Source organism: Eschrichtius robustus, chromosome 2, assembly GCF_028021215.1.
Source record: "Eschrichtius robustus isolate mEscRob2 chromosome 2, mEscRob2.pri, whole genome shotgun sequence".
Lineage (NCBI taxonomy): Eukaryota > Metazoa > Chordata > Mammalia > Artiodactyla > Eschrichtiidae > Eschrichtius > Eschrichtius robustus.
In genome coordinates, this window is record NC_090825.1 from 176824645 (window position 1) to 176842880 (window position 18236).

Below are 18236 nucleotides of genomic sequence, written 5' to 3' on the forward strand. Positions count from 1 at the left end.
ACAGGTCTGGTCTGGACTCTTGGGTTAGCTGTCTACCACTGTTGTTGTGTTCTTCTCATCCTGGTTTGATGGAGCCTCTCTTAGCGGAAGTGGGGTGTCAGAAATAGGAGTTGCAGTTGATTCAGGAGGGGAGGCCCTTTTGAGGTGAGAGATGTGAGTCCAAGAGATTAGTCCTTTAAGTTTTGCCCCACAGGGATTTGTTAGGAGTAGCTGGTATGGACCTTTCCAACGTGGTTGTAAGGAGTCCTTTTCTTGATGTCTTTTCCAATAGACGACATCTCCAGGCTGTAACCCGAGATCCTTAGTAAGGTCTTTGTCTCCCAGGAGCTCACTGTGGAAGGAATCAGTTACTAATTTTTCATTAAGCACTTTGATGAGTCCCTGACAGTAATGTAGAATGTGACCTTTAAGCAGCACTGGTTCATACGTACCTTCATCTAAAGGCATAGGTCGCCGCCCAGTAATTATTTCAAAAAGAGACAACTGACGTTTACCAGAGTGGGTAGAACTAAGGTTGAGGAGTTACCAAGGGAAGAGCTTTTGGCCGTGGAAGATGAAAAGCCTCTGAAAATTTAGCCAATTGTGTTTTAATAGTGCTCTTGGTCCTTTCTACTACCACTGAGGATTGAGGTGATAGGTGCGGTGAAAATATTGCATTAGCGGCCAAATCTTACCAGTGGAGTTAATAATCTGTCCAGTAAAATGGGTTCCCTGGTCGCTATGCAACTCAGAAGGAATTCCCCAAAGTGGAATTATTTTTTTTCCAATAGTAAAATTGCCTACTATTAAGGCTACTGGCCTTCTGCAAGGAAATGCCTCCACCCAGTGTGAAAACATGCAGACCACGACCAGGATGCACTTATAGCCTTCAGAGGAAGGCACGTGGATGAAGTCCAGTTGCCAAACCTACAAGGGTTCCTCAGGGAGGGGGAAGTGGCCTTGCGAGCCATGAAGGGGTTTACCAGGATTACATTTAGGACAGATAGAACATAGGTCATAAACCTTATGAGCTATAGTGGGAGAAGGTTTCTAGATACATTGTTTTCCCTATCGTACCATTTTCTCGGGTGCCCGTGGGCCAGGGAATGTCCTTGCTGGAGTAAAGGCAACCAAGAATAACTAAATTTAAAAAAAAACCACCCAGCAATGACCAGCCACACCTAAACAACCACATGCAGATACTCCGTATTTGTGAGATGGGATCCAAGTAGCCCCCCTTTTTTTCTTCCAGGCCTGCTCTTCATTTTCTGAAGCCAGTTCCTGAGCCTGCAAAAGAAATTTCTTACGTTTCGTCAGAGTTATGATCGAGCAGAGGAGAGCCTTGAAATTGGGCAGGGACAAGACTTCAGGCAGCTTGTCTAGCTGCAGCATCAGCCGATCGATGTCCTTTGGCCTCTGTTGAGACAGATTTGGAATGCCCAGGTATCTTCCTGAGCGCGAGCTGTCTGGGCAATTGAGTGGAGTGTGAGATGAGGTGTCCATTCTTTACAGGCTGACCAGAAGAGGTGAGAAATCCTGTTTCCACAGCACTGTAAAATCACGAGCCACTCCAAAGGCAGGGCAGCTATCAGTATAGACATTGTTTATTTGACCTTTGGCTAATTGACAAGCCCTAGTCATGCAATCAGTTCAGCTTGTTGGGCCGATTTGGTGTCTGGTAAATAAGAACTTTCACTTATTTCTACTGCTGAAGTTACTGCAGACCCAGCTCAATAATGTCCTTTTAAGTAGGATCCACCTGTAAACCAAATTAAATCAGAATTATCAATGGGAACTTCTTGCAAATCAGTCCTTGGAGTTAGAAGATAGTATAATGCAGTCATCTTGAGGTGCTGGAAACAAAGTTGCAGGGTTAAGACTGTTACACCAGCAAGCAGAAGTAATACTGGGTGATGAGAGTAACACTACTTCGTAAGAGGCCAAGCGACTCACAAAACAGTGTTGAGTATGATGGGAACTTAAGAGAGATTCAACTGAGTGAGGAACACAGACAGCCAGAGGAGACCCCATGACAAGTTCTTCAGCAGCTTTGCATAAAGAGGGCAGTCGCTGAAATAGCTCTCATACAGGGTGGGAAGCCCTTCTGCCACCAAATCTAACTGGTGACTATAACATCCTGTGGTCACAGTGCCTCTGAGTGAATGCACCCAGGGCGTGTCCTCTGTCTTCAGGCACAAAGAGGGAAAATGGTAGTTTATAGTTAGGATGGCCCGAAGCTGGAGCACGGGCTAGTGTAGATTCCAGGGCATTTATAGCTTTCTCTCCTTCTGTTCGTCCATTCAATTGGGTCTGGCTGATCAGATTTTTTAAGTATTTTTTAAATTAATTGTTTTGGCCATGCCGCGCAGCATGTGGGATCTTAGTTCCCCGACTAGGGATCAAACCCGTGCCCCCTGCAGTGGAAGCGTGGAGTCTTAAGCACCGGACCACCAGGGAGGTCCCTCTGGCTGATGAGACTTGAGTAACGCATAGAGGTTAGGCCACGAGGGAGAAACTCGGTACCCAATTCCTGCAATACCCAGTTAGACCTAGAAATCCTCTCAGCTGTTTCTTTGTCTGGGGGAGTGAGAAAGCTAGGATTCCCTTAATCCTTTCAGAATCAATCAACAATCCTTCCTTAGATATTTAAATGACGTAATTATCGCACAGTTGGTGAGCAGAATTGTAGTTTGTCTTCGGACACTTTATGCCTCTTTGACACTAATTGTTGCAGGAAGTGGACAGTGTCTCCTGGCAATCCCGTCCGGTTCTAGAACACAAAGGTAAATTATCTACATACTGAATCAGAGCAGAGTCATTAGGAAAGTGTACATCCGCCAAATCGGCTTTAAGTATTTGAGAAAAATAAGTCGGGCTTTCAGTATAGCCTTGTGGCAGAACTGTCCAAGTAGACTGGCAATCTTCCCATGTAAAGGTGAAGAGGTATTGACTTTCTTTTTCTACTGGAATACTCAAGAATGCGCTCCGTAGGTCAACTACTGGGAAATAACAGGTGTCTGATGGGATGGCTGAGAGCAGTGTGGGAGGATTAGGAACCACAGGGTGGCGGGGAATCACAAGAGCACTTAGAGCTCTCACGTCCTGAACCAACCTCCGGGCCTTTCCCTTTGGTTTCTTACTGGTAAAATGGGAATATTGCAGGGACTGGTGCAAGGGATTATAAGTCTTTTCTTAAGGAATTCCTGAATAATAGGTCTTATTCCTTTTAATGCCTCCGGTCTGCGTGGCTATTGTCGGATATTAGGTAGAGGCTTGGAATTATCCATGGTTACTTTAATAGGAGTAGCCATTTAAATTTTCCCAATATCTGAGGATAGATGATGACCATAATTCCTTAGGCACTTGTAACAGCAAATCATTTTATTTTTTTACTGAAGCATAGTTGATTTACAATGTTGTGCCAGTCTCTGCTGTACAGCAAAGTGACTCAGTTTTACACATACAGACATTCTTTTTAAAATATTCTTTTCCATTATGGTTTATCCCAGGAGATGGGATATGGTTCCCTGTGCTCTACAGTAGAACCTTGTCGTTTATCCATTCTAAATGTAATAGTTTGCACCTACCAACCCTGAATTCCCATTCCATCCCTCTCCCTCTCCCTTCTCCCCCCACCACTTGGCAACCACAAGTCTGTTCTCTATGTCTGTGAGTCTGTTTCTGTTTTGTAGATACGTTCATTTGTGCCATATTTAATTTCCACACTTAAGTGATAGGGTATTTGTCTTTCTCTCTCTGACTTACTCCACTTAGTATGATAATCTCTAGTTGCATCCATGTTGCTGCAAATGGCATTATTTCGTTCTTTTTTATGGCTAATATTCCATTGTATATATGTACCACATCTTCTTTATCCATTCCTCTGTCCGTGGACATTTAGGTTGTTTCCATGTCTTGGCTGTTGTGAATAGTGCTACTATGAACATTGGGGTGCATGTATCTTTTTGATTTATAATTTTGTCTGGATATATGCCCAGGACTGGGATTGCTGGATCATATGGTAACTATTTTTAGTTTTCTGAGGAATCTGCATACTGTTTTCCAGTGGCTGCACCAACTTACATTCCCACCAACAGTGTAGGAGGGTTCCCTTTTGTCCACACCCTCTCCAGCATTTGTTATTTGTAGACTTTTTAATGATGGCCATTCTGACTGGTGTGAGGTGGTACCTCACTGTAGTTTTGATTTGTACTTTTCTAATAACTAGTGATGTTGAGCATCTTTTCTCGTGCCTATTGGCCATTTGTGTCTTCTTTGGAGAAACGTCTATTAAGGTCTTCTGCCCATTTTTCGATTGGGTTGTTTTTTTTGTTGTTGAGTTGTATGAGCTGTTTGTATTGGGTTGGCCAATGATATTATGGAAAAACCCAAACTTTTTGGCCCACCCGATATATTTTGGAAATTAAGCCCTTGTCAGTCACATCATTTGCAGATATTTTCTCCTATTCCGTAGGTTGTCTTTTAGGTTTTTTTTGTTTATGGTTTCCTTTGCTGTGCAAAAGCTTGTAAGTTTGATTAGGTCCCATTTATTTTTGTTTTCATTTCTATTGCCTTGGGAGACTGACTTAAGGGAACATTGGTACAGTTTATGTCAGAGAATGTTTTGCCTATGCTCTCTTCTAGGAGTTTCATGGCGTCATGTCTTATGTTTAAGTCTTTAAGCCATTGTGAGGTTATTTTTGTGCATGGTGTGAGGGTGTGTTCTAACTCCGTTGATTTACTGCAGCTGTCCTGTAACAGCAAATCATTAATTTCCTCTTGATTTGTCTGAATTTTGATTTTCATAACCGTTCACTTTTCAGTAATTATGTTCTGATCAGCATCTACAGCTTCTAAATCTAAAATCATTTCACCTATAGGTGAAAAGGCAATACGGGCAATATATGCCTCTAAAAGGTCTCATCCAATCAGATGAATTGGAGCACATTTCACCACAAGGAATACATGTCTTCCTGTGACAGTTCCTAGCTGAACAATTATTGGTTGATTTAAAAACCTGCACAGGAAAGTTTGAAACCCCTACCATTAGAATCGATTGTTTACCCCGAGCGAGAGGGCAGTGAATAAGGGTCGGGTTAAGGACAGAGAATGTAGCCCCCGTGTCCACAGGGCCTTAGAAGTTTCCCCTCTGATAGTTATTTCAGTCTCCCCTGAGGTATTCCTGAGGAGGAGGGGAAAATGCCCTCTCGTAACCCTCAGAGCACCCCTCTTCCTTTTAATTTTACCTTGTTCCAAGTCTTGCTTGAATTTGTGGCAATCCCTTTTAAAATGTACATGTTTTTTGCAATACAAGCAGGTGTGGTCCTTTCAAGCCTGGCTGGAATTTGGGCAGGTGAGTTTTGGAGGGCCGCCAAACTGCTGTAGCTGCACAGTCGTAATCTCGGCAGCTTTTTCCTTCTCTCCTTTCCATAAGGTTTTAGAAAGCTTATCAGCAGTAGTGACAAGGGCATTAGTATGCATAGTAGCCCAATCAAGTTCATGTCTTTTAACCAGGCGTACCAATTCTTCATCTAATCCTTCGAGAAAAATAGAATGTAATACTGAATCATTCTGATGGTTTACAAAACTCTCTGGATCCATGCCAGAGTGTTGTTTGAATGTTTTTTCAAATCTTCCAAAATAATCAAATAGTTTCTCCTGGCCTCTATTTACACTGATGGACCTTTGCCCAATCTGTTGTTTTCTTTTCTCTTTTATTTTTAAAAAATACTTGTTTTATTTATTTATTTGGCTGCGTTGGGTCTTCGTTGTGGCATGCAGGCTCTTTCAGTTGCGGCATGTGGGATCTAGTTCCCTGAACAGGGGTCGAACCCGGGCCCCCTGCATTGGGAGCGTGGTGTCTTAGCCACTGGACTGCCAGGGAAGTCCCATGCCCAATCTGTTTTCTGTGGGAAGATTTTTGGAATAGCCTGATATAAGTTGTGGGCAACTTCTCTACATTTCTGGCGATCTGTAGCTTCACACTTACGAAAATCCTCCATAGGTGCTTTCCAATTTATGTCTTAGAGCCATTCTTTTGCTTTACTTTCAGAGACTAGTCAATGTACGAGCTGGTACAAGTCTGAATATCCAGGTTCGTAAGTTCTTACTGTAAGATCAGATTCCTTAGCAAAAGCTAAAGGGTCTTTGTAAGGGATCTGGAAAATCCTTAGTCAAGTTCCTAAGTTCTGTGCTAGTACAAGGGCTGTAGATAGAGCAGGTTTCCCTCTGCTCATGGGCTTCTCCTTAAACTTGGTGTTGCTTTCATTTTCTATCTCGCATTCAATATATTTTTCTTTTGGTGTTGGAGGAGGGAGAGCAGGAAGGGCAGGGCAGGGCAGCTCAGAAAGAAGAGAACATAAAGAAGCTGGAGACGGAGGTTGAGGCTTTCTCTAATTCAGCCACCACCATTTCTAATCATTTTTGGTTTGTTTCTTACAATGAAGCCATTTTATTATTTCCTCATTTGTGAGGCTTCCAGGTCCCAATTAAAATATGCCTCCTTGTATACACTACCGAATGTAAAATAGCTAGCTAGTGGGAAGCAGCCGCATAGCACAGGGAGATCGGCTCGGTGCTTTGTGACCATCTAGAGGGGTGGGATAGGGAGGGAGGGGATATGGGGACACGTACATGCATATGGCAGATTCGCTTTGGTGTACAACAGAAACTAACACAGCATCGTGAAGCAATTATATAGTCCAGTAAAGATGTATTAAAAAAAAATAGAATTAAAGTATGCCTCCCATTCTGGTTGATTTTATAGCTGCTTTTTCTAATTAAACGTGCTAAACCAATGTAGGTAAATCAAAAGTACCCCATTTTGGCCATTTCAGGGACAAGTTATCTTTGGTTAGGTTTTCCCATTTGGTTAAATACTTGCCAGTATCAGTTCCATGGGTATCATACATAAACTCAGCTGGTGTTACCATAGGTGGCTGTCTGTCCAGGAGCTGTTCAGCCTTCAAGGCACGGCTTCCCATTGTTAATTTGCTAGCCTGATTCAGATATGAGACATGATCTGAACAGTTTTCTAAGGGCAGTGCGATGGATCAGATGTGTGCGGCTTCTGAGTCTAGCTCATCAGGGAGTAGCCCTTGGGTCGGTTTGACTCTGTTCAGTGTCTCGGTTTCTCCTTCCGACAGCCTCTAAAACTGCCGTGGGTGCTCGGAGCATCAGGGGGATCAGCCTTTATTATGCCCCCCCGTGGCGAGCAGAACTGACTTAATGGTTGCAGTGGGATCCCCTGTGGGACCGCAACACGTCACGAGGATCGATCGTCAGACAGACAATAAAAAAAATTTAAAAAAAAAAAGTGGAAGCAAGTTGAGGTTGTGAGTCTTCAATTATTGGGGCCAAGTAAAACCTGTTGGCCGGATCCTGGACAGCTAAATAGGAGCCTTGAGCCTTTGAGATATCAGTATCATCTCTGTAATACTGGGGATGGGAACCATTGTGGCAGGAGCTGTGCGTCTCAGTTTCAACAGCACTGGCACAGGGGAGATATGCTGATGACCCCTCTCTGATGATGGGCTGAAGGCCCCTTGCACGTTGCTCCAGGTGATACAGATACCAATTCATGTTGCATTTCCTGGTGGCACTGCAGGTGGTGCTTGGCCTGGTTCCCAGTTCCTATTCCCTGAGGTCAGTTGCAAGCATGACTCCATCCATCCTGTGATGCCAGTTGTTTTTTTCCTTTGTTGTTTATTTACTTAGTTATTTAATTTTTAAAAATTAATTTATTTTGGCTGCATTGGGTCTTCGTTGCCGTGCATGGGCTTTCTCTAGTTGCGGCCAGCGGGGGCCACTCTTCGTTGTGGTGCGCGGGCTTCCCATTGCGGTGGCTTCTCTTCATATTCATAACTTTGAATGTGTTATCCCATTACCTGTAACCTCCCTGGTTTTGGCTGAGAAGCCAGCTTGTGGCCTTACAGTGGTTCCCTTTTAGGGAACAAGGTGTTTTTCTTGCTGCTTTCAAGCTTTTCTCCTTGTCTTTGACTTTCACCATTTTCACTGTGACGTATCTGTGTGTGGATCGCTTTGCAAGTTTATTCTTCAGAGTCCATTGATCTGTATGTGTAGTTTGGTGATTTTCAATAAATTTAGCACGTTTTCAGCCAGTACTTCTTTGAGTATTTGTCCTGCTTCTTTCTCTCCTGCTGCCATCACCCAGGTATTGGTGCACTAAACGCTGCCCCACATTTCTCTGAGGCTCTTCCACCTTCATTCATTATTCTCTGTTCTTCAGATTGTACCATCTGTCAGTCATTGTTCAAGTTCACTAATTCTTTCCTCTGCCAGTTTCAACTGACTGTGAAGCCCCTCTAGTGAATTACTTCTTATCATATTGTGGGGTGTCAGGCGTGTCCAAGACCAGCCCCAGGTCTGGGGATTCACTACAGAGCTCACAGGAGGACCTGTTTCAGAAAAGCAGTTATACAGTTTATATTACAGGGAAAGGACACATATTTAAATTAGTGAATTAGTACTTAGGGCAGAATCCAGGAGAAACTAGGCTCAGAGTTTGTTATCCTCTCTCAGTGGAGTTGCATGGGCAGAGCTTAATTTGCGACAACAGGTATGAAATATTACTAACAGGAGAGCTCTCCCTAGCCTTGGAGTCAACGAGCCTGGGTTGTTTTCTGTTTTTCTTTTTTTTATTATTTTTGGCTGTGTTGGATCTTTGTTGCTGCGCACAGGCTTTCTCTAGTTGCGGCGAGCGGGAGCTACTCTTCGTTGTGGTGCTTGGGCTTCTCATCGCAGTGGCTTCTCTCGTTGCGGAGCACAGGCTCTAGGCGCGCAGGCTTCAGTAGTTGTGGCACGCAGGCTCTAGAGCGCAGGCTCAGTAGCTGTGGTGCTCGGGCTTAGGTGCTTCACAGCATGTGGGATGTTCCCGGACCAGGGCTCGAATCCCTGTCCCCTGCATTGGCAGGTGGATTCTTAACCACTGTGCCAACAGGGAAGTCACCCGCTCTCACCACTTTTATTCACCATAGTTTTGGAAGTCCTAGCCATGGCAATCAGAGAATAAAAAGAAATAATAGGAATCCAACTTGGAAAAGAAGAAGAAAAACTCACTGTTTGCAGATGACATGATACTATAAAGTAGAAAATTGTAAGGATGCTACCAGAAAACTACTAGAGCTCATCAACGAATCTGGTAAAGTTGCAGGATACATAATTAATAGAGAAATCTGTTGCATTTCTATATACTAACAACGAAAGATCAGAAAGAGAAATTAAGGAATCCCATTTACTACTGCATCAAAAAGAATAAAATACCTAGGAATAAACTTACCCAAAAGACCCGTACTCCGAAAACTATAAGACACTGATGAAAGAAACCAAAGATGACACAGACAGACAGAAAAGTATACCATGTTTTTGGATTGAAAGAATCAATATTTTCAAAATGACTATAACTACCCAAGGCAACCTATAGATTCAATGCAATCCCTATCAAATCACCAATGTCATTCACAGAACAAAAAATTTTTAAATTCGGATGGAGACACAAGAGACCCCAAATAGACAAAGCAATCTTGAGAAAGAAAATCAGAGCTGGAGGAATAGGGCTCCCTGACTTCAGATTATACTACAAAGCTGTAGTCATCAAAACAGTATGGAACTGGCACAAAAAACAGAATTATAGATGAATGGAACAGGATAGAAAGCCCAGAAGTAAACCCATGCACTTATGGCCAAGTAATCTAAGAAAAGGACGCAAGAATATACAATGGAAAAAAGACAGTCTCTTCAACAAGTGGTGCTGGGAAAACTGGACTTCTACACATAACACCATATACAAAATAAACTCAAAATGGATTGAAGACCTAAACATAGGAAGAACATTCTTTCACATAAATTGCAGCAATATCTTTTTTGATCTGTCTCCTAGACTAATGGAAATAAAAACAAAAATAAACAAATGGAACCTTAATTAAACTCAAAAGCTTTTGCACAGCAAAGGAAACCATAAAGAAATGAAAAGACAACCCACAGAATGGGAGAAAATGTTTGCAAATGATGCCAGAGACAAGGGATTAATCTCCAAAATCTACAAACAGCTCATGCAACTGAATATCAAAAACAAACAACCCAATCAAAAAATGGGCAGAAGACCTAAAAAGACATTTCTCCAAAGAAGACATACAGATGGCCAAGAGGCACATGAAAAGATGCTCAACATCGCCAATTATTAGAGAAATGCAAATCAAAACTGCAAAGAGATACCACCTCACACCAGTCAGAATGGCCATCATCAAAAAGTCTACACATAATAAATGCTGGAGAGGGTGTGGAGAAAAGGGAACCCTCCTACACTGTTGGTGTGAATGTAAATTTGTACAGCCACTATGGAGAACAGTATGGAGATTCCTTAAAAAACTTAAAATAGAGCTACCATACGATCCAGCAATCCCACTCCTGGGTACGTATCTGGAGGAAGCCACGGTTCAAAAGGATACATGCACCCCAATGTTCACTGCAGCACTGTTTCACTGTTTACGATAGCCAAGACATGAAAGCAACCTAAATGTCTGTCAACAGAGGACTGGATAAAGAAGATGTGGTGCATATATACAATGGAGTATTACTTGGCCATTAAAAAGAAATAATGCCATTTGCAGCAACGTGGATGGACCTGGAGATTATCATGCTAAGTGAAGTAAGTCAGAGAAAGAGACATCATATGATATCACTTACATGAGGAATCTTTAAAAAACTGATACAAGTGAACTTATTTACAAAACAGAAATACACAGACTTAGAAAACAAATGTATGGTTACCAAAGGGGAAAGATGTGGGGGAAGGGATATATTGGGAGTTTGGGATTGACATATACACACTACTATATTTAAAATAGGACCTACTGTATAGCACAGGTCACTCTGCTCAATATTCTGTAATAACCTAAATGGGAAAATAATTTGAAAAAGAATAGATACATGTATAACTGAATCACTTAACTGTACACCTGGAAGTAACACAATATTGTTAATCAACTATACCCCAATATAAAATAATTTTTTTAAAATCAATGGGTTTTTTTTTGCAGAAGGAGAAACCCAACATAAAATTCAAATTAGAAATCTCAAGGGGTCTTGAAAAGCTGAAACAATATTGATAAAGAAGAATAAAACTGGACAACTCCTATATCCTGATTTCAAAAATTTAGAGCTACAGTACTCAAAACAGTGTGGTACTGGTATAAAGACAGATATATAGACCAAGGGAATAGAATAGAGAGCCCAGAAACAAACACTTTCCTATACAATCAAGTGATTTTTTACCAAGAGTGAAAAGACCATCCAATGGGGAGAGGACAGCATTTTCAACAGACAATGCTGGGAAATGCGATATCCACATGGAAAAGAATGAAGGTGGACCCTTACCTAACATGATATACAAAAATTAACTCTGAATAGCTCAAGGACCTAAATGTAAGACCTACAACAATAAAACTCTTAGAAGAAAACAGGACAAAAATTTCATAGCAATGGATTTGGCAATAATTTCCTGGATATGACACCTGGATATGATACCAAAAGCCCAGGTAACAAAACAAAACAGTAAGGACAAATTGGACTGCTTGAGATTAAATTTGTGCATCTAAAGACATTATCATCAGAGTAAAAAGGCAACACATAGAATGTGAGAAAACATTTGCAAATCATATATCTGATAAGGGATTAATATCCAGAATATATAGAGAACTCCTAAAACTCAACAACAAAAAACCCAAACAACCAAATCCAAAATGAATAGACATTTCTCCAAAGAAACACACAAGAGAGAAAGCGGCGGGCAGGGCTGGTAGGGCAGTGAGCAACCGCCTGCACCAAATGCCACCAGCGCTTCCCCTTCGAGGCGCTGTCTTCAGGGGCAGCAGCTGTGCAAGGAATGTCAGATTGTACACCCTGTTGTGAAGTGCACCTACTGTAGGACTGAGTACCAGCATTAGAGTAAAACCAATACAGTATGCAAGAAACGTGCTCAGAATGCAGTGGTATGGAATGCCCAAACCTCGTCAGCACTGCAACGTAACTGCAGCATTTATTGGCAACAAATGCCAGTGCTGCACAAATTCAGAGAAGAAGTATGGACCACCATATTCTTGTGAACAGTGCAAGCAGCAGTGTGCATTTGACAGGAAAGATGATAGAAAAAAGGTAGATGGGAAATTGTTATGCTGGCTGTGCACACTTTCATACAGACGGGTCCTTCAGAAGACCAAAGAGCAGAGGAAGCACCTGAGCAGTTGTTCCCGTGTCGGCCACCAGGAGGAGCAGTGCAGTGGACTGAGTGGTGGCAGCCATTATAACAGTCAGAAAACACTTTCTACATCTTCAATTCAAAATGAAATCCCAAAGAAAAAAATCCAGGTTTGAGATGATCACAACCAATGGCGATAGCTTTTCCTCAGACCTGGCTTTGGACTCACCAGGCACGGACCACTCTGTCATCATTGCCCAAGTGAACGAAGAAGTAGCCACTCTGAAGAAGATACTGCATCAAAAGGATCAAATGATTTTAGAGAAAGGAAGTTGTTCACGGAGTTGAAGGCTGATTTTCAATACCAAGAATCTCAGATGAGAGCCAAAATGAACCAGATGGAGAAAACCCACAAAGAAGTTACAGAACAACTGCAGGCCAAAAACCGAGAGCTCCTGAAGCAAGCAGCTGCCTTGTCCAAGAACAAGAAGTCAGAGAAGTCAGGAGCTATAAACTCTCCATGAGAGACCACAAGGACGCTCCTGGCAATAGCAACGGATTCCTGGGTTAGGGTGGCAAGGTCGCTGTTCTCCGGGAATTGCAAGCTTTCTTAAGAAATCTCTATTTCACTATAGTTATCCTTCTTTGTGTGACTGCAGTGGGCTGAATGGAAACACCTGGTTTGTACTGTATTATGACTGCATGCTTGAATGTTTGGGGTTTCAGGCTCTCTCTTTCTCTTTTATACTCTCCCTCACTCCCCTCTTTCTATCCCAAACCCTTCTCTCAGTACTACTGTCTCTCTTTTGTTACTTTTGTGTGTGTGTGTGTGCTGGTCACTGCTCAGTGTTATGTGCAAAATGGTATTTTGGTTTTTTTGGTCCATCATTGCATGCTGCCATACCCATGAGCAAATAGTTTGGCATTAATTACATATCACTGCCACCCTCTGAACTTTTGAAAACTGCCACCTTAAGACTTGCTATAGTGGAAGAGACTTTTTCTCTCCAATAAACCTTTTCTTCAGGGTATACTCTTGGGTTTTTTTCCAGGTATATTATGTATGCACTTTGTACTACGTATAGCCAGAGTTTTATTTACTTTTTTAAAAAAGAAACTTTTTCTTGATAAAGGAATAATGGTAGCCTAGCTCATTCTAATTGTAAAAGTGATGCCTCTTAAAAAAAAGTCCTACTCTCTAGCGTTTAGTAAAAGAATCAGATCTTTTCTTTTCTTGTTACCTTGGAGTCTTAAAAACTGATTGCTGGGCTTCCCTGGTGGCGCAGTGGTTGAGAATCTGCCTGCCAATGCAGGGGACACGGGTTCGAGCCCTGGTCTGGGAAGATCCCGAGCCCTGGTCTGGGAAGATCCCACATGCCGCAGAGCACTGGGCCCGTGAGCCACAATTACTGAGCCTGCGCGTCTGGAGCCTGTGCTCCGCAACAAGAGAGGCCACGATAGTGAGAGGCCCGCGCACTGCGATGAAGAGTGGCCCCCACTTGCCACAATTAGAGAAAGCCCTCGCACAGAAATGAAGACCCAACACAGCCAAAAATAAATAAAATAATTAAATTTAAAAAAAAAAAACTGATTGCTGGGGCTTCCCTGGTGGTGCAGTGGTTAAGAATCTGCCTGCCAATGCAGGGGACACGGGTTCAAGCCCTGGTCCGGGAAGATCCCACATACCGCGGAGCAACTAAGCCCGTGTGCCACAACTACTGAGCCCACGTGCCTAGAGCCCGTGCTCCGCAACAAGAGAAGCCCACGCACCGCAACGAAGAGTATCCCCCGCTCACCACAACTAGAGAAAGCCCGCGTTCAGCAACGAAGACCCAACACAGCCAAAAATAAATAAATAAAATAAATTTATTAAAAAAAAAAAACTGATTGCTAAGGTGAAACAATTCAATATATAAGTGTGGAGTTAAGTATCTTCTTACATGCTCTTCCAAGAAATCCTCCAAAAGGCACTTAAGGGCAGAAGGAAAGGCTGTCCAGGTTGTACTGGACATGTCTCTCCCCTACCCCTTTCTTGATTGTTTTATGTGACTGATTTTAAATTCTCACACTGCCACCTCTTTTTAAAAAAATACCTTTGGGCTTCCCTGGTGGCGCAGTGGTTGAGAGTCTGCCTGCCAATGCAGGGGACGTGGGTTCGAGCCCTGGTCTGGGAAGATCCCACATGCCGCGGAGCAACTCGGCCCGTGGGCCGCAATTACTGAGCCTGCGCGTCTGCAGCCTGTGCTCGGGAACGAGAGGCCGCGATGGTGAGAGGCCCGCGCACCGCGATGAAGAGTGGCCCCCGCTTGCCACAACTAGAGAAAGCCCTCGCACAGAAACGAAGACCCAACACAGCCATACATACATACATAAATAAAAAGAATGTAAGCAGACAAGAATAGCATTAAAAAAATAATAATAATAATGCCTTCCCTGCAGAATACAGTACCCCAAAACTGTTGCTTCTCCTATTTAAAAAAAAAAAAAAAAAAAAACCTTTTACTTATATCCGCTGTCATACTGGGCCAAATTCAGGTAACTTTTTTTTTTTTTTACCTGATTTAAAATGGGATAATATTTGGACTCCAGAGCATTTTGGAGGTTAGTATGAGCTGCTGTAGTAGTGGCTGTAAGTCTGACTGGGGCAGTGATATCACTCTACCTCTTCCCCACTCCTCCTCACCCACCCCAGCCTGTACACTCCCTGCTTTTAATGGAAATGTGTTGAAAACAGGTGCTTCTCTCTCAAAAGCAGCTTGGCCCCAGCCTGAATTTTGTCCTGTTTTCCCTTCAGGCACATGGATTTCCTTTTCCAGGTGAGAGGACAGACTGGCATTTCTAGCCATTGTCTCAGGTCCTCTATATGATGTTTGTGAAAGGAACTAGAGATGTGTAGTGTGCCATGAAACAGTAAAACCAGCAACCTTGGAATCATTAATGCAGGGGGCGGTACTAGAGTTAGAGGTAATCATAAGGGCAGGTGACATTTGTACCTCAGTCTACCAAAAGTGTAGCAGCAGTAAGTTTAACTTGCTAGGCGTTTCCTAGGAGCAAATGCTTCTAATTTGTGAGCATTCTCACAAGGGGAGCCATGCACAAAATTGGACAGAGATGTGGAAATGAGGGACTTCCTTCTGGTAAGAGGAACAATGGACCATGTTACTTATATATCACTCTAGTAGAGGATGTAATTTTCCCTTCTAAGAAAGGGAAATGGCAGTGCTAAATAGTTTTGTAACTTTCTGAATGAGAAACTTTTAGGTAAAGATAAACTGTGTGAAAAAAGTTAGTCATTTTTTTTTTTTTAATTTTAAAGACTTGAGAAATTCTGTTACCTTAAGTGACAATGTAAAAACACATTTAGTTTTATGCTAAATCTTTTTTTAAGGTCTTGGCATTTAATATAAAGCAAATCCACACATTTTCTAACTTTCCACAAGTTCCAAAAAGGGAAAGAAGAAACCTCAGTCTTGAAATTTTGGTTTTTAAAAATCATGACACTGTTTTACCATGAAATTGTGTAGCTAACTTTTGGTAACACCTTTTGTTTATTTGTATGTTTCTAATAATGGACCTTTTAAAACACAGGAATGTTTTGGTTTGTACAGACTTTGAAAAATGTGTGTTAATAAAAATTCATATTGACTCAAGTATAAAAAAAGAAAAAAAAAGGAAACATACGAGTGGCCAATAAGCACATGAAAAGATGCTCAAAATCACAAATCATTAGGGAAATGCAAATCAAAACTACAATAAAATACCACCTCACACACATCAGGACGGCTATTATCAAAAAAAAAAAAAAAAAAAACCCCAGAAAGCAAGTTATGGACAAGGATGTGGAAAACCTGGAATCCTTGTGCACTGTTGGTAGGGATGTAAGATGTAAAGCAGTTGTGGAAACAGTACGGTAGTTCCTCAGAAAACTGAAAGAATTACCATATTCTCCCACAATTTCACTTCTGGGTATATACGCTAAAGTACTGAAAGTAGGGTCTCAAAGAGATGCTTGTTTACCCATGTTCATGGCAGCATGATTCACAATCGTTAAAATACGTAAAGCAACGTAAGTGTTCATCAAAGAATGAATGGATACACAAAGTGTGGTCCATCCATACACTGGAATAAAAGGAAGGAAATTCTTTAATACGCTACAACATGCATGAACCTTGAGGGCATTATGTTCATTGCAATCAGCTAATCACGAATGACAAATACTGTATGATTCTACTTATAGGAGGTATGGAGTCAAATCTCATAAAGACAAGGTAGAATGGCGGTCGCCAGGGGCTGGGGGGAGGGAGTATGAGGAGTTATGTTTTTATTGTTTCAGTTTTACAAGATGAAAAGAGTTATGGGCTTGGGTTATGGTGATGGTTGCACAACAATATGAATGTAATACCACTTAAAATGGTTAGGATGGTAAATTTTATGTTATGTGTATCTAACCACGATTTTAAAAAATGGTATTTAGGGCTTCCCTGGTGGCGCAGTGGTTGAGAATCTGCCTGCCGATGCAGGGGACACGGGTTCGAGCCCTGGTCTGGGAAGATCCCACATGCCGCGGAGCAACTAGGCCCGTGAGCCACAACTACTGAGCCTGCGCGTCTGGAACCTGTGCTCCGCAACAAGAGAGGCCGCGACAGTGAAAGGCCCGCGCACCGTGATGAAGAGTGGCCCCCGCTCGCCGCAACTAGAGAAAGCCCTCGCACAGAAACGAAGACCCAACACAGCCAAAAATAAATTAATTAATTAATTAATTTTTTTTAAAATGGTTTTTAGAGGGATATGAAAAGATACAATAAAACTGTATATATCCATTACTTTCCTATAACACTTCTCAACTTTTATTTCTACTCCACTCATTTCTCCACATAATTTTGAAGAAACTCTCAGATATACCATTTAATCCATGAATATTTTGGAATATATATTTTTTTTAAAAACATAATCCGAAGTCCATTATCACAGCTAAAAATAAACAACTTGCGTTTTACCATATTCAAATAAACACGAGCAGCAGTCAGCTTCCCTAATGATCACCACAGGGATATAACAAGATCCACACATTGCATTTTGTTCAAATGTCCCTTTATCTGATAAGGGTTTAGTACCCAGAATATAAAGAACTCTTGCAGCAAGGCAACCTAGTTTTTAAAAATGGGCAACAGACTTGAACAGACATTTCTCTAATGAAGATACATAGTCAGCAAATACACGAGTAGAAGTTCAACATCATTGGTCACTTAGGATATCACGGCATACCCACTATGGGGACTATAGTTTTTAAAAAATAAAACACAGGTTTTCCCAAAAGATGTGGAGAAATAGGAGACCTTGTACACTGCTGATGGGAATGTAAATGGTGCAGGTGCAGCCACTATGGAAAACAGTTTGGCAGTCCCTCAAAAAGTCAAAGAATCACCACATGACCCAGCAACTCCACTCACGGGTATCCGCCTAACAGAGATGAATACTTAGGTGCACACAGAAGCTTGTACACGGATGCTCAGAGCAGCAGGGGGTTTTTTCCCACAACCGAAAGGTGGAAACAACCCCAATGTCTATCGACATACGAATGGATAGGCAAACTGTGGTGTACACACACACAGTGGAATCACACTCTGCCATGAAAAGCAAAGAGGTTCTGCACATGCTGCAACGTGGATGATCCACAAAAACATTATGCTGAGTGAACACTAGACCCAAATGATCACATATTGTGCGACTGTTTTTTTTTGGGGGGGGGGCGTGGCCACGCAGCGTGGCATGTGGGAGGAACCAACCTGCCCCCCCTGCAGGGAGAGTCTTAACCACTGGACCACCAGGGAAGTCCCCCTGTGACTTGCTTTTATATGAAATCACCAGAATGGGCAAATCCATACAGGCAGAAAGTAGACGAGCGCTTGCCGGGAAGGCTACAGGGGAAATAGGGAGCCACTGCTTAAAGGGCACGGGGTGTCCTGGCGTGAGGAAGAGGCTTTCACATTAGAGATGGTGGTGGCACAACACAGTGTACGGACCAAACTGTACGTTATTAAAT

The 18236-nt window shown here is 42.3% G+C and overlaps 1 long non-coding RNA gene and 1 pseudogene across 1 annotated transcript in view; both read left to right on the top strand.

Moving 5' to 3' along the window:
• Positions 1-17027, top strand: part of LOC137760201 (uncharacterized) — a 56910-nt gene extending 39883 nt beyond the window's left edge. Inside the window, exons 4-5 of the long non-coding RNA XR_011073251.1 lie at positions 1232-1505; positions 16668-17027. This is a non-coding gene — a long non-coding RNA (uncharacterized lncRNA). The remainder of the gene's footprint in view (positions 1-1231; positions 1506-16667) is intronic.
• LOC137755467 (protein FAM76A pseudogene) lies at positions 11807-12717 on the top strand (annotated as a pseudogene).
• Positions 17028-18236: the final 1209 nt, after the last annotated feature.